Source organism: Pteropus alecto, unplaced genomic scaffold (genome assembly GCF_000325575.1).
Source record: "Pteropus alecto unplaced genomic scaffold, ASM32557v1 scaffold72, whole genome shotgun sequence".
NCBI lineage: Eukaryota > Metazoa > Chordata > Mammalia > Chiroptera > Pteropodidae > Pteropus > Pteropus alecto.
Genome location: NW_006436811.1, coordinates 9,761,011 through 9,774,346, shown reverse-complemented (window position 1 = coordinate 9,774,346; position 13,336 = coordinate 9,761,011). Strand labels below are relative to the sequence as shown.

The window sequence follows — 13,336 nt, the reverse complement described above, 5'->3', positions numbered from 1 at the left end:
GGTGATAATGTATTAAGGAGAAAAACAAAGCAGGGAAGGTGGGTAAGGAGGTGGGTGGCTAGGAAACCCTCATTGAGAAGTGTTTGATAAAGACCGGAAGGAGTGTGGGAATGAGCTGTGTGGGAAGGACATTTCAGGAAGAGGGAACAGCAAAAGCAAAGGAGACATGAGAATTCTCGGCATGTGGAGGGCAGAGCAGAGAGGTCATTGCCATAGCTGATGAGCAGCGAGTGATGGGAGAATAACTGGAAATAGAGTCAGAGAGTAGGAGAGAGCCATGTTGCATTGGTTGCGATAAGGAATCTGGCTTTACTCAGTGTAGCGTGGGAAGCCGTTGAATGGTCTCAGACAGAGTTTCACTTTGCCACGGTCACTCAGGTTGAAAGTAGACTGAAGGGGGAGGGAGAGAACATGAGTCAAAGTAGAGACAGCAGTTAAATGAGGACAGAGACTTGGATCAGGGCGCTGGCCTGGTAAGAAGCGGTTGGATCCTGGAAACATTCTGGAATGTAAAATGGCAGAGCTGCTCTGGAAAGTAGTTTGGCGGTTCCTAAAACAAACCTAAAACAAAAAACAAACAAAAAACCCTAAGCATACACTTAACCCTATGACCTAGAAATTGCACTTCTGGGCAGTTATCTCAGAGAAATAAACACTTATGTCTACACAGAAACCGGTACAGGATTATTTATACAGTAACAGTTAAAAACTGATAACAACCAAAATGCCATCCAATAGTTGAATGATTAAACAACTGTGGAATATTCATACCATGGAATATTTACTACTCAACAATGAAAAAGAACAAATTATTGATATATGTGATAACCTTCTATGGACCTCAAGGGTATTATGTTGAGTGAAAGAAAGCCAGTCTCAAAAGATTACATACTACAGTAGTCCCCCCTTATCTGTGATGTCACTTTCCACAGTTTCAGTTACCTGCTGTCACCTATGGTCCAAAAATAGTAAATAAAAATTCCAGAAATAAACAATTCATAAGTTTTAAATTGCATGCCATTCTGAGTAGGGTGATGAAATCTTGTGCCATCCAGCTCCATTCTGCCCAGGATGAGATTTATCTCTTTGGTGCATTCACACTGTACACACTACCTATCCCTTAGTCACTCAGTAACCATCTTAATTATCAAATTGATTATCAGAGAGAGAGAGAGAGAGAGAGAGAAAACTGTACACACTACCTATCCCTTAGTCACTCAGTAGCCATCTTGATTATCAAACTGATTAACAGAGAGAGAGAGAGAGAGAGACTACATTCATATAACTTTTATTACAGTATATTGTTATAATTTTTAAATTTTATTTATAGTTGTTGTTAATCTCTTACTGTGCCTGATTTATAAATTAAGCTTTATCATAGGTATGTATGTATAGAAAGAAACAGTATATAGTATATAAAGGGTTCCACACTATTCACAGTTCCACTGGGAGTCTTGGAACATAGTCCCTGTAGATAAAGGGGGACTACTACATATGGCTCCATTTATATGACGTTATCAAAATGACAAAATTAAAGAGATGAGAAACAGATTAGTGGTTGGCAGGGGTTCGGGATGGAAGATCAACATGATTATAAAGTGGTGGCACAAGGAAGTTCTTTGTGGTGATGGCACAGTTCTGTTATCTGATTACAGAACTGGTGGTTACAGGAATCTATGGGTATGATTAAATGACACGTAAATATACACACACACACCAATGTCAATGTTTTGGTTTCGGTGCTGTATTTATGTGAGCTGTAACGTCAGTGGGCACTAAATGAAGGACATATGGGATCTCTGTAGTATCTTTGCAACTTCCTGTAACTATGTAATTATTGCAAAACAAAAACTTAAATGTTATTATTATTTGATGTGGGGTAGGGCAGAAGCATCAGGGAAAGCAGGGAATGAGGGGGGCTCTGAGGGTCAGGTGGAGTTGTGGCTCTTTCCGGTGGTCTTCTGGCTTCTTTGGTGTTCTTGATAGTATTTGCTGCTCCTTCTGAACTTCTGTAGTTGTGTGAGGCTTCTCACCCTTTAATAATAATAGAAGATGCTGATGAAGGCAAAAAATATGTAGAGTCCACAGAATTTGCTGACAGAGCTGATGTGGGATATAACAGAAAAAGGAGTTAGAGATTACTTCAAGAGTTTTGTCTTGAGCAACCAAAAGAATTGAGTTGCAGTTAACTAGTAAAGGAGCTAATCTGGGGGCATATATATTGAGAGTTCAGTTTTAGACAGGATAAGTTTAAGATGCCTACTTGACATTTTTGGAAGTCATCGGCATAAAAAAAGAAAAGGTATTTCAAGCTATACATCTAGATGAAATTACCAACGGAGTGAATATGGATAGAAAAGAGAATTCAAGCTGAACTGGGTTACTCCAACATTTAGAGATTTCAGAGATGGAGACAAAGCAGAAAAGAAGATCAGGAAGGAGTGTCTAGACAGGTCCAAGAAAATCTGGGAGAGTGAAGTGTCCACAGCGCCAGTTGGGGAGGCATTAGAGGAAGTTAGCTATCACCTGTTTCAAAAGATGCTCTAATGTCAAGGAGACAAAGATAGAGACTGGACCATAGCTTTATCAACATAGAGGACATTGGGGTCCCCGGTGGAGTTTTGAGGGTAAAAAATATGACTGGAGTGGATGCAAGACATAACAGAAGAGTTCAGTTAAAAACACTGTTCATGACAGCTCCTGGAGAACCTTGTTATAAAGGGAAGGACAAAACATAGAAGTAACTGGGGAGAGGATTTTTTTTTTTTTATCTTTTTTTAAGATGGGAGGCAAAGAACATAGTGATTCTGATGGAAATATCTAGTATAAGAATGAAAATTTGATGCCACAAAAAGGAGAGAATGGCGGAGGAAATGTTCTAGAGGAGGCAGAAAGTTCTGAGACAGAGGCCCAGGTGGAAGAGTTAGCCTTTTGCTGGAGAGCAGGAGAGACTAAGGGTGCAGATGTAAATGAATGGGACATGAGTGTGGAGGTGCGAGCTCATGGGAATTCTCTTTGGATAGATTCTGTTTTCCAGTGAAAGAGTAAGTGAGGTCACAGCAGCTGAGGGTGAGAATGAGTAAGGGGAGAAGGATGTTTGAGAAGAAAGGAGAAAGTGAGAAAACTAGAAGAAGAAATGCAGCAGGGGAACCGAATGTGCTTCTTGGGCAGCACAAAGCGTCCAGCTGAGTGAGGGATCCTGAGTGTGGAGGTGAGGTTTTCCAGTGCGCCTTCATTCAGGGGCAGTGCGTGTGTTGTACGCAGTGAGGTCTCTGTGCCATAAGTTCGATGTGTTTATCACGGCAAGAAATGTACTTCTATTTAGGCAATAATTCGGCAATTCACGCAACCCCTGTGATCTCAAGTCTCTTTTAACCCTTTGAGTTGAGAGGTTAATTTTGAAATTGTAGATTTTGGAAGAAAGAGAAAGAAGAGAGGGGGAAGGAGGTTTGGATATCAGAATCAGGAGAACAGAAAATAGAAGAGCTGCTTGTTTCATCAGCTAAGGAACTTGTGAAAGGATTTTAAGTCATCGACATGGAAACAATGACAGTTTTACCTAAACGGAATAGTTGGGATATTTTTACTTGTGTTACATTCATTCGAACAAATATTTATTGGGAATCTAGTATAGGGCCAGGCACTGCACTACGTCCCAGGGATGGTCACTGGCCTCGGAGAGCTCTAGGTACTGTGGAAAGAGAAATGTGAAAAGTGTGTTAAGCGTAAGGATGCAAGGATAGAAACACACATTTGGGAATCAGGAAGGGAGGCACTGGAATCCCATCTGAGCAGTGGGTGGGAGCGATTCAGGAAGATGCTGAGCAGGAGATGCTGGAATTGAGATTTACAAGAGGATGGAGGTATAGCCAGGTGATAGGGATGGGGTGGGGGGAAGAAAGACATTTCATGCAGAGGGTGAGAGCAAAGGTGAAAGGGTAGAAGAGAAGATGCCCTGGGAAATAAGGGCTACATGGAGAGTCTATAGGGCTAGTGATCAAAGGGCCTAGATGGAAAGGACCAAAACCGAGAGGAGCCGTGGGTGAGTAAGGGAGAGGAGACGGGCAGGAGAAGGGCTTTGACCCTGGGCATCTGAATTTTATTGCTCACGCATGTTAGTGCTGCATGTGCTTGCAAGGCTGGCTGGGACTTAGGAGGGGAAGAGGAACTGACCAAGAAGGAAATGAGGAGGGGAAGGGAAGAATGTTGCTTCCTGACAGTGGCAGCTGGGATAGTCCCCAGCGAGGGAGATCCAGTGCTGGTCCTGCCTTTGCTTCTCAGTCTGAATCAGAGTTTGCACAACTTGTCAGTGAGCCAGGGTGTTGTGGCAGAGACCTGGACTAGACACTAGGAGATTGGCTTCTGTCTCTGATGGGAACTCACTGGGTAAGTTATTTTCTGCTGGGCCCTATTTTCATCATCTGTGAAACTAGGCAGTTGGACCTGAAGTCATTTCTAAATGAGTCATTTCTAAAGAATGTTCTTTTGTGCTAAATGTTAAATATTAAGGACTTCGAGGATATCACCTTTCATTCCCCACTCACCGCTACAGTGCTAGGCCGCTGTCATGCCAGTGAACTATTCTAACCCAGGCCTCTGGCAGAGTGCCTTTGTGACCCATCTGGGTTTGTCCTCATATTTTCCTGTCACTTAGTGTTACTGATTGCCATAGAAGAGGATCTGGCAGTTTCACAGAGAGGGCGATGACCTCTAACACTTGCGGGTGGATGATCTTAGAGGAATGAGGAATGTGTGTAATAATGACACAGATGATGACGAAGACGGTAATGATGATGATGGTGATTCTAATAGCTAATGTTTACTGATCACCTATGTTTTTAAACATAGATTATCACACTCAATTTCCACAACAGACCTTTGATGTAAGCATTTCCATTTTCTGCATTTAACAGATGAGAAAACAGGTATAGAGAGTAACTTTCTCAAAGTCGCACAGCATTTGCATCCATGTAGTCTGACCACGGGCCTACACGTCAGCATCACAGTAGGCTGCCTTTCTGAGAAGCAATGGAAACTCTGTGTGGAGACTACATGAGGGTGTGAGTAGAGGAGAGAAAGGGGAAAGAAGGGTGAGGGTTGGGGAGTACATCGTTCTTGCGGTTTCATGGTCGGCTCCCAAATATCTAATGCTGCCAGGAGTTATCCTTTCTGTCATTTCACTTTCAATTTTTTAAACATATGCATTGCAAGATGGAAATGGTGGCTGTACCAGCAGCAAAATGACTTTCTAGGGGGTAAAGCTTTTCAGCTCAACTAAAATAGCAGAGGGAGATTAGAATCTGCACTTCTCGCTTGCCCTTCCTCACCAGCTCTGGAGGGCACCTCCCTGTTCCTTCAGCCCTTTTTAGCCAGACAGGAAACTGGCCATCACATGACATGTTTTGTCATGTGGATCTGTTTACAGAAAGGAAACACGTTATTTGGAAACAATTATAAGCTGATTCTGTAACCATTCATGTCACATATGGTAACCTGCTTTTGTGTTATAATTGACAGTTTGCAAAGTACTCTCACATTATAATTATAGTTATTTATTGAGCGCCTGCTATGTGCCAGGTACGGTGCTAGGCAGTTTTACATGTGTTATTTCCCTTAATCCTTATGACAACCCTTTCAGGTTACTTTCATTCTTCATTTTACAATTGAGGAGACTGAGACGCAAAAGTTAAATGAGTTGTTCAAAGTCACATGGCCAGTGTACCGGGAATTTGACGCAGGCTAAAATGACCTATTATAAAACAGGATGCAGATTTCCTGTTTGTTATAAGGAAATTTCCTTTGTATGTTAAGTTCAAGATGTGGTAACAGGACTGTTGTTAGTTTTTGATTTTACCAGTAACTCTAACTACAACTCTTTCATTCCTCAGAAAGCAAAACCTTCTCTATTCAACAAGAGATCTTTAATGCTTTTCAGGTCTTTTCTCTAGAATGCCGTGAATCATTTCTGTAAATAATTATCCCTTTATTGCAGAAGTCCTAAAAAGAGGTCAATAAGTGAAGGAAAGAAGTGACACATTTCCTAAAATCTGCTTTCCTCTTTCAAGTTCTTTTCTGGCCGCTTCTTTTTCCTGTTGTGTAATCAGGCAATTCTTTGTCTGATGAGGCAAGATGGCACCCTCTTGCTAAAGACTTTTGGTGATTGATATTTGTTGACATGTTGGAGCTGAAATTAGGCCGAGGGCTCTCTGGGCAGCTTTAATCTCTGCGAAGTGCTTAGTGTACCCTTGATGCTTGATGTTGGTTAGCAATGATGACAATAAGGCAGATAACATCAGCTGTTCATGCTCCTCAGCTTCCTTCTGAGGGGAGGGAACAGACCAGCATGAAGCTGAAATGGTGGCCACTTCCCTGTTTAACTCAAGGCTCCCTGGGTGCTGCCTGTGGCTGTCCATCACCATTTGAATAATCTCTTGTACTAAGAATAGAGGAGCTAATTTAATTTCTACAGCACTACCAGAATCTGCATAACTCATTTTATGATGCTGTGGTTGCTTGCAATTGTCTTGCTACGGAATGAATAAGTATTTGGAAAATTTAATTCCCTGTAGTGATGCTGTTGTTCATATTCTGCCTTTAACTCTGCTGAATAACGTTACTCTCCCTCAGCCTCCAAGCTCTTCGGGAAGCCTCCATGTTTAAAAGTGGTGCCAACCGTAGGGACGTGAGTGCTCTACGTGCTTTTCCTCGTGTTTTGTTTTCGGCACATTCTGCCTCCTGGCTTGCCCTGTGGCCCCAGGCGCCCATGTCATGCGGCTCCACAGTCTGGAATGTATCATCTGATATCTGAGTTTTCTCACTGCTATAATTTCTGTTATTAAACGCAGTAGGAAATGTCTTTATCTCTGAAATTAAGAGTAAGCTTAGCGATTAAAGGAACATATTTCTTGATATGTATAAATTTTGATATACTGAAAATGCCCAATTTTTAAGTAAAATGATACTTGTTTGGATCAAGAGACAGTCTAAAAGTATGTGACAGGTGGATTTGTCACCTTAGATAGATCATTCAGTTCAACTCTTGTTCAGGGCAGTGAGGGGTTCTGTTATGATCTATGCAAAGGTGCAGGGAACAAGAACCCCACTTTCCACATTCAGACAGGGTATTGTGCTCTGGAGAGGAGAGACCTGCCTCTGGGATCTGGATTGGCTAGAATGTCTCTGGGGCTTCGGGATCCTTCACCAATATTTGGGATGGGGCCATGGGAGGTGACTTTGTACTCATGGAGGATGGATCAGCTCTCAAGATATGTGGCCTGGAGAATGGGATGGTGCTTGGTGCATCCGGGGTGGAGTCCAGGCTTCTCGGAACATATGGTAGCTAATTTTGTGTGTCAACTTGTCTAGGCCGTGGTGCCCAGTGGTTTAGTCAAACACAAGTATAAATAATGCTCTGAAGGTATATTTTTTAAAGACGTGACTAATATTTAAATCAGTATACTTTAAGTAAAGCAGATTGCTCTCCATAATGTGGGTGGGCCTCATCTAATCAGTTAAGAGAAAAGACTGAGGTCTGTGGAAGAGGAAAGAATTCTGCTCCCAGTCTAAATTCTGCTGCCTTTGGACTAAGGACTGCAGCATCAACTCCTGCTGGAATTTCCAGCCTGCCAGTCTGCCCTGCGGGATTTGGACTCACCAGTTCCTACAATCAGTTGAGCCAATTCCTTAAAATAAATCCCTTTCTCTTTATGTATACATATCCTATTGATTCTATTTCTCTGGAGAGCCCTGACTAATACAGAATCCTACTGGCTCTGGGTTGAGACTTCCACATGTGTTCTTGGAATTGCTGGCAGAAACTTCACCTGGAGCTGTGGCCAGCCATGAGGATTCCAAGTGTGGCTGCCCTTCTAAAGTGACCACAAGTCCCCAGTTTACTCAGGCTGTCCTGCAATGTGGACTTTGGTGTCAGCGGATTACCGTTGCTCATGACCCTTTGGCTTCTAAGTCTCATGGGCGACAGATGGGTTGTTTATGTTTGCAGACTGGGATTTATTAGCCTATTCAGGGTATATGACAATGTCTCTGCATCTCTGCTTCTTGTCTTAAGGATTAGTGGCTGTCCCGACAAAGGTGGGAAGTCTGTTTGGTAGGTAGCAGGGAAGATGTGGCAGGACAGGTAGCATATGTCAAAACCCGAAGATGTAGTATACTTTTTTGAGGACAGGAAGGGATGAGGGTTGCTGTCGAAGATGGTAAGTGTAAGCTGTAATAAGTTAACCGATTAAGTTAGGACAAAGAAGGGTCAGTAAGGACAGAGGTGAAGACTGAAAGTCTTGAGAACTAAGCAGGAGGAAGTGGGAGAGAATTTCAAATAACGAGGCAAGAGGATGATATCAGGCACAGAGGTCAAATGAAGACTGGCTTCATGACATATAATCTGCCATATGCAGGGAGGTTTGCCTACTAGACCAGCAGGACCACAACGGGTGATTAAAGTTTATCCAGATGAGATTAAATCCTTTCATTTTCCCCTAAGGGGTTGTTCTCTTTTCACCTTTTTACAGGTTTTCATTTTGTCAACTTGTCTGCTTGTCTTTAAGTTTCGCCTAATGACAACCTTCATAAATGCGAATTTAGCCAGATAATTTGGAGGTGCTGGGGCATGTGTGTTGCATGCTTTTAAAGCCTCATAAACTCAGGGCTGGAAAGTGAACTTCCTATAGATATGGTAGATTTACCTTATGGCACCATGGGAAATTTATGTCTTGCCTTTAACTCAGTTGAATACAATTGCTACCTTACTCTAAATAGATATTGCAGTGTAATTTTAAATATTAGTTAGAATGATTTTTGTTCATCCCTCAGACATTTTTATTAAATGTAAATGAGAGGCACTTTAGGTCATTCTCATTATATTTACACTTGTATTTTCAGTTTAGCTTTCCTATAAGAGCAAAATTACATGTATACATTTCCTATTGATTTTACCAAAGTTTTTGTCAGTGGTATATAAAGGGAGAGATGGTGGAGCATCTGGGCAGTTTTTGTGGGGCCAGAAAAGATGTTGGAATAGATGACTCTATCTGCTCAAGTCTATTTGAAAGGATGGTGTTAGGGATTTGCAAATGTTAATGGGTGTGGGATCTTCGACCACTTGGGAGATATATAGGGGTGCTGAGTAACTGGTGACGAAAAGGACTATACATGATGTGGTCTCTGTTGCTTCCTGAGAAGAGCAGATGCAAATGTGACAAGCCCATGTGATTTGTCATACAACATGTCACCCAGTTATTTTGTCATTTTGTCTGAGCTGTATGGTATATATTAAATGTTCTGTAGTCCGAATTATAAATATGACTACATACTAGTGATTCTTGTGCCAACTAACAAGGTGGTGTAATAAACTACTAGAGATATCCCAACTTTTATACTTAAATCACAGAGCAACTTGGCCAATGGAAATAGAGGCCCAGTATCACTGAAATGGCAGAAGTGCTATTGCAACTCATCAATCCAGCTTTAGGATCGATCTAGACATCGGATTAGTTCGCATGGTTAAGATTGGTCCCAGGATTCAGGACAGGCTCCAGAAGTTACATTCTCTTAAGTTACTTGGAGCCAATTGCAAATTTCATGAGAAGTTTCAGAAAACTCTTCTCTTTAGGTATCAATTTCTGTATCAAAAAGGATGACATCTGTCTGTACATGACAGAGAACCTAATTTAAAGTTGTTTTAATACACATGGTATTTTCTCTAATGTAAAAAGTTAAGGGAAAAAAAAAAGTTAAGAAAGCTGCTTTCTATGATGGTAAGGTGTATCCCCAAATCCTCAGTGGCCCTGGCTACTTCCTGCTCTCTGCTGTAAAATTTCCAAGGTGCAGCATTTATTCACATGGTCCCAAAGAGCTGCCACTGCTTTGGCCATCACTCCTGGTTTTAGGCAGTGGGATAGAGGATGGGCAAAGAAGGATATGCTCCTTCCCTCTGAGGACATTTCTCAGAAGTCAGACCCAATGCCTCTGGCAACCCCCGCCCCCCTACCGCCCCCGCATTGACTAGAATGTAATCACTTGAGCACGCTGAGTTGCAAGGGATCTGGAAAATACACTCTTTATTCTCGGCGGCCAGGGGCCCAGCTACACATCAGTATTTAGTCACTAAGGAAGTAGGGGAGAAGATATATTTTAGACAGCTAGCAGTCCCTTCCTTCTTTACACAAAGAAGGATATGCTCCTTCCCTCTGAGGACATTTTAGACAGCTAGCAGTCCCTTCCTTCTTTACGCCACATGTTACTTGGTAATATTTAAATTTACACATTTTTAAATGTAAGAATTATTGAATAAGGAGAAAAAGGAAACCTGAGAATGAAAATTGAGGGAGTCACTGTGGAAAACAGTGTGGCATTTCCTCAAAAAATTAAAAATAGAACTACCTTATGATTCAGCAATTCCACTTCTGGGCATATATCTGAAGGAAAGGAAAAGCTGTCTTGAAAAGATATCTGTACCCCATGTTCACTGCAGCATTATTTACAATAGCCAACCTATTATAAATAGGTTTCTAACCAATGGAAACAACCTAGACATTCACTAAAAGACAAATGGATAAACAACATGTAAAATATATACAGTGGAATATTATTTGGCCATGAAAAGAAGGAAATCCAGCCATTTAAAACAACATGCACGGATGTTGAGGGCATTATGCTAAGTCAAATAAATCAGATAGAGAAAGACAAATACTATATGATCTCACCTATGTGTGGAATCTTAAAAAATTGAACCCATAGAAACAGAGAACAGATTGATGGTTGCTAGAGGTGAGGGGATAGGGAAAATTGATGAAGGTTTTCATAAGATACAAACTTCCGGTTATAAGATAAAAAGTCCTATAGAACATGTAATGTACAGCATGGTGACTATAGTTAATAACACTGTTTTGTGTATTAGAAAGCTGCTAAGAGAGTAAATCTTAAAAGTTCTCATTACAAGAAAAAAAATTGTAATTATGTGAGGTGATGGATATTAATAATTCATTGTGGTGGTCATTTCTCAATATAAACACGTGTAAAATCATGTTGTATACCTTAAACTAATACTATGTTATATGTCAATTATATCTCAACACTAAAAAAAAAATAAATAAATGGGGAGGGGAATTATTGGCTGTCTACCCTGTGCCAGGATGTGGTCAAGTCCCCCTGGGGAATTAAATATGGCTAAGACAGGATGCTATACAAGGCCATAAAAAGGAAGATATCATAGATTGTGAGACATAGTGTTATTTTATGTATCTTTAGGAGAGAAACTATTGCCAGTTTTAATTATTATAAACTTTCCATTGTTAGACACACTAACAATTTCAGAGATGTGTAATAGGAAAAAATATGCCCCTTAGAATTAACGCAATTAAGTGCTTCGGAGTGCAGACTCTGATATCGGAGTTTGGGAGTGGCTTATTTCATCTCTCTAAACCTCAGCACCCTCATCTGTAAAATGAGCATCATATTAATTCCTCACTCATAGTGTTGTGGAAGGACTAAATAAGATATTTCCCACGAAGCTTACAGCCCAATGTCAAACATACTGTAAGTGCTCACTAAATACTGGCATTTAGTGGTTTTAAGTAAGGTTCTTACCCTCCAAATGGCTTAGTGAAAGACATAGCTAACATAAGAGAGCCAACGAAAATGGGAAGGTGAATGGAAAAATTCCCCAGCCCATGTGGTCCAAGTGGGAAACTGGTATTTGGATGGGGGGATGCTTTTCCAACTATGCAGAGACGCATGATTTGTTTGAAAGAGGTCAGTCAGCTGGAAGAGTCCTTTTAAAATATTCCTAGGATAGCTAACGTTTGTGATAAATATTAGGCCTGTTTAAACATTCTGACAAAAATCTCCCTAAGTAGCAGGGGAGAAATATTAACCATTAGACAACTCCCTTTTGTCTCACTTTCCCTTAATTGCCTACAGGGCCCCCAGCTGGGAAGTCAGCCCCTTCGGTCATTGGGAAGACTTCCATGTGTCTGAGGGAGTTAGAGGTTCCTCTTGACAGGAGACTTACAGACGTATTCTTCTAGAAAGTTCTTACGTTTTTACCCACGACTGGGCAGATGAGTTCCCAAGTAGAATTGTCCCTCAGGAGCAACTATCCCACAAAGATAGAGAAACTCCCATTTGTTTTCAAGGGAATGTTGACTGTTGCAAAAGAATGGAATCATCCCTCCAGAAAAAAGCTAATTATAATAAGTTTTATGGTTCTTTGAGAAAAGAACCTTTCTTCACACATTTTCTTTGCTATGTTTGATTTAGAGCAGAGAGCGTCTTCCTCAAGAGTGTTTATTCCTTTTGATTAAGTGGTGCCTATGACATTTATGGCCTAGAAGAGTAAAACATATCTATTATGTCTTAAATAAACAAACCAAATTAAAGCTTGCCAAGTTATCTCTTGAGAATTTTTGGTTTCTTAAAGTACCTCATCTGTTTAAGTTTGTGACAGAAAAGCTGAAAATCCCAATTTAAATATATAACTCAAAATGGTATTTTATTATATTTAGGGAAAATTTTTAAGTAGATTATTGTTGTTTAATAATGTCTTCATTTCTAAGTTTTATATTATGTAAAGGCTGGCCTTGGGGGACATGTTACTTATTAATAATATTCATACAAATATTTTCATTTGTATCTGTACAATCTGAATACTTCTTAGATTCCACAAGCTCATGGAAGTCACCAGGGTAAGGGAACTTTCACAGTAATAATCTTCTTGTTCCATGGACCAACAGCTACTTCTTGTGAGAGGCAGGCCCTGATTTGTCAAGGTTCCTTTGTTACTTGAGGAATCCCCCAGAAGACCGAGGAGAAGAGGAATCCTTATAAAGCAGTCATTGCCTGGAGGGCCTCTGTCCCTGTCCTCTGGCTGATGCTGACACCCTCACAGAAGCTGCTGTCTTGGCCACTCTGGTACTGTAGAGTGGCTCCTGCAGAGTGGCCCCTGCTTCTCTGCTTGGCATGCATCACTTGCCCTCGACCTCTAATGACCTGGAAGATCCATACTCTGAGTTGCCATGACCTGGAATTCTGACTCCTCACCCATGGTGTTTGTCTCATCCTTTGGTCAAAGAACTGATCTTTTTAGAGCCCGGTTCTCTCTTTCTTGGGCATGGGGTGAGTAGATGATGTCTCATAAACAGATTTCAAGAGATACAGTTGTTTCAGTTATATTGTCAAGTTCCCCAGTGGCCAAGTGGCAAAATTGGCACAGCAAGAGTGGCTTAGGGTCTTAGAGATATAGCTTTGCACATTAACACTTTTTTTCCACACATTTTTGTCTTTTTTAGGGTGCACAGGTAGTCCAGCTACCAACATTTTTGGG

At 41.0% G+C, this 13,336-nt stretch overlaps 1 long non-coding RNA gene across 1 annotated transcript in view; it reads left to right on the top strand.

Annotated features, from left to right (window-relative positions):
• The first annotated feature begins 4,202 nt into the window (after positions 1–4,202).
• The window catches only part of LOC112481378, a 28,179-nt gene continuing 19,045 nt past the window's right edge, over positions 4,203–13,336 (top strand). The window contains exon 1 of the long non-coding RNA XR_003046881.1: positions 4,203–4,386. This is a non-coding gene — a long non-coding RNA (uncharacterized LOC112481378). The remainder of the gene's footprint in view (positions 4,387–13,336) is intronic.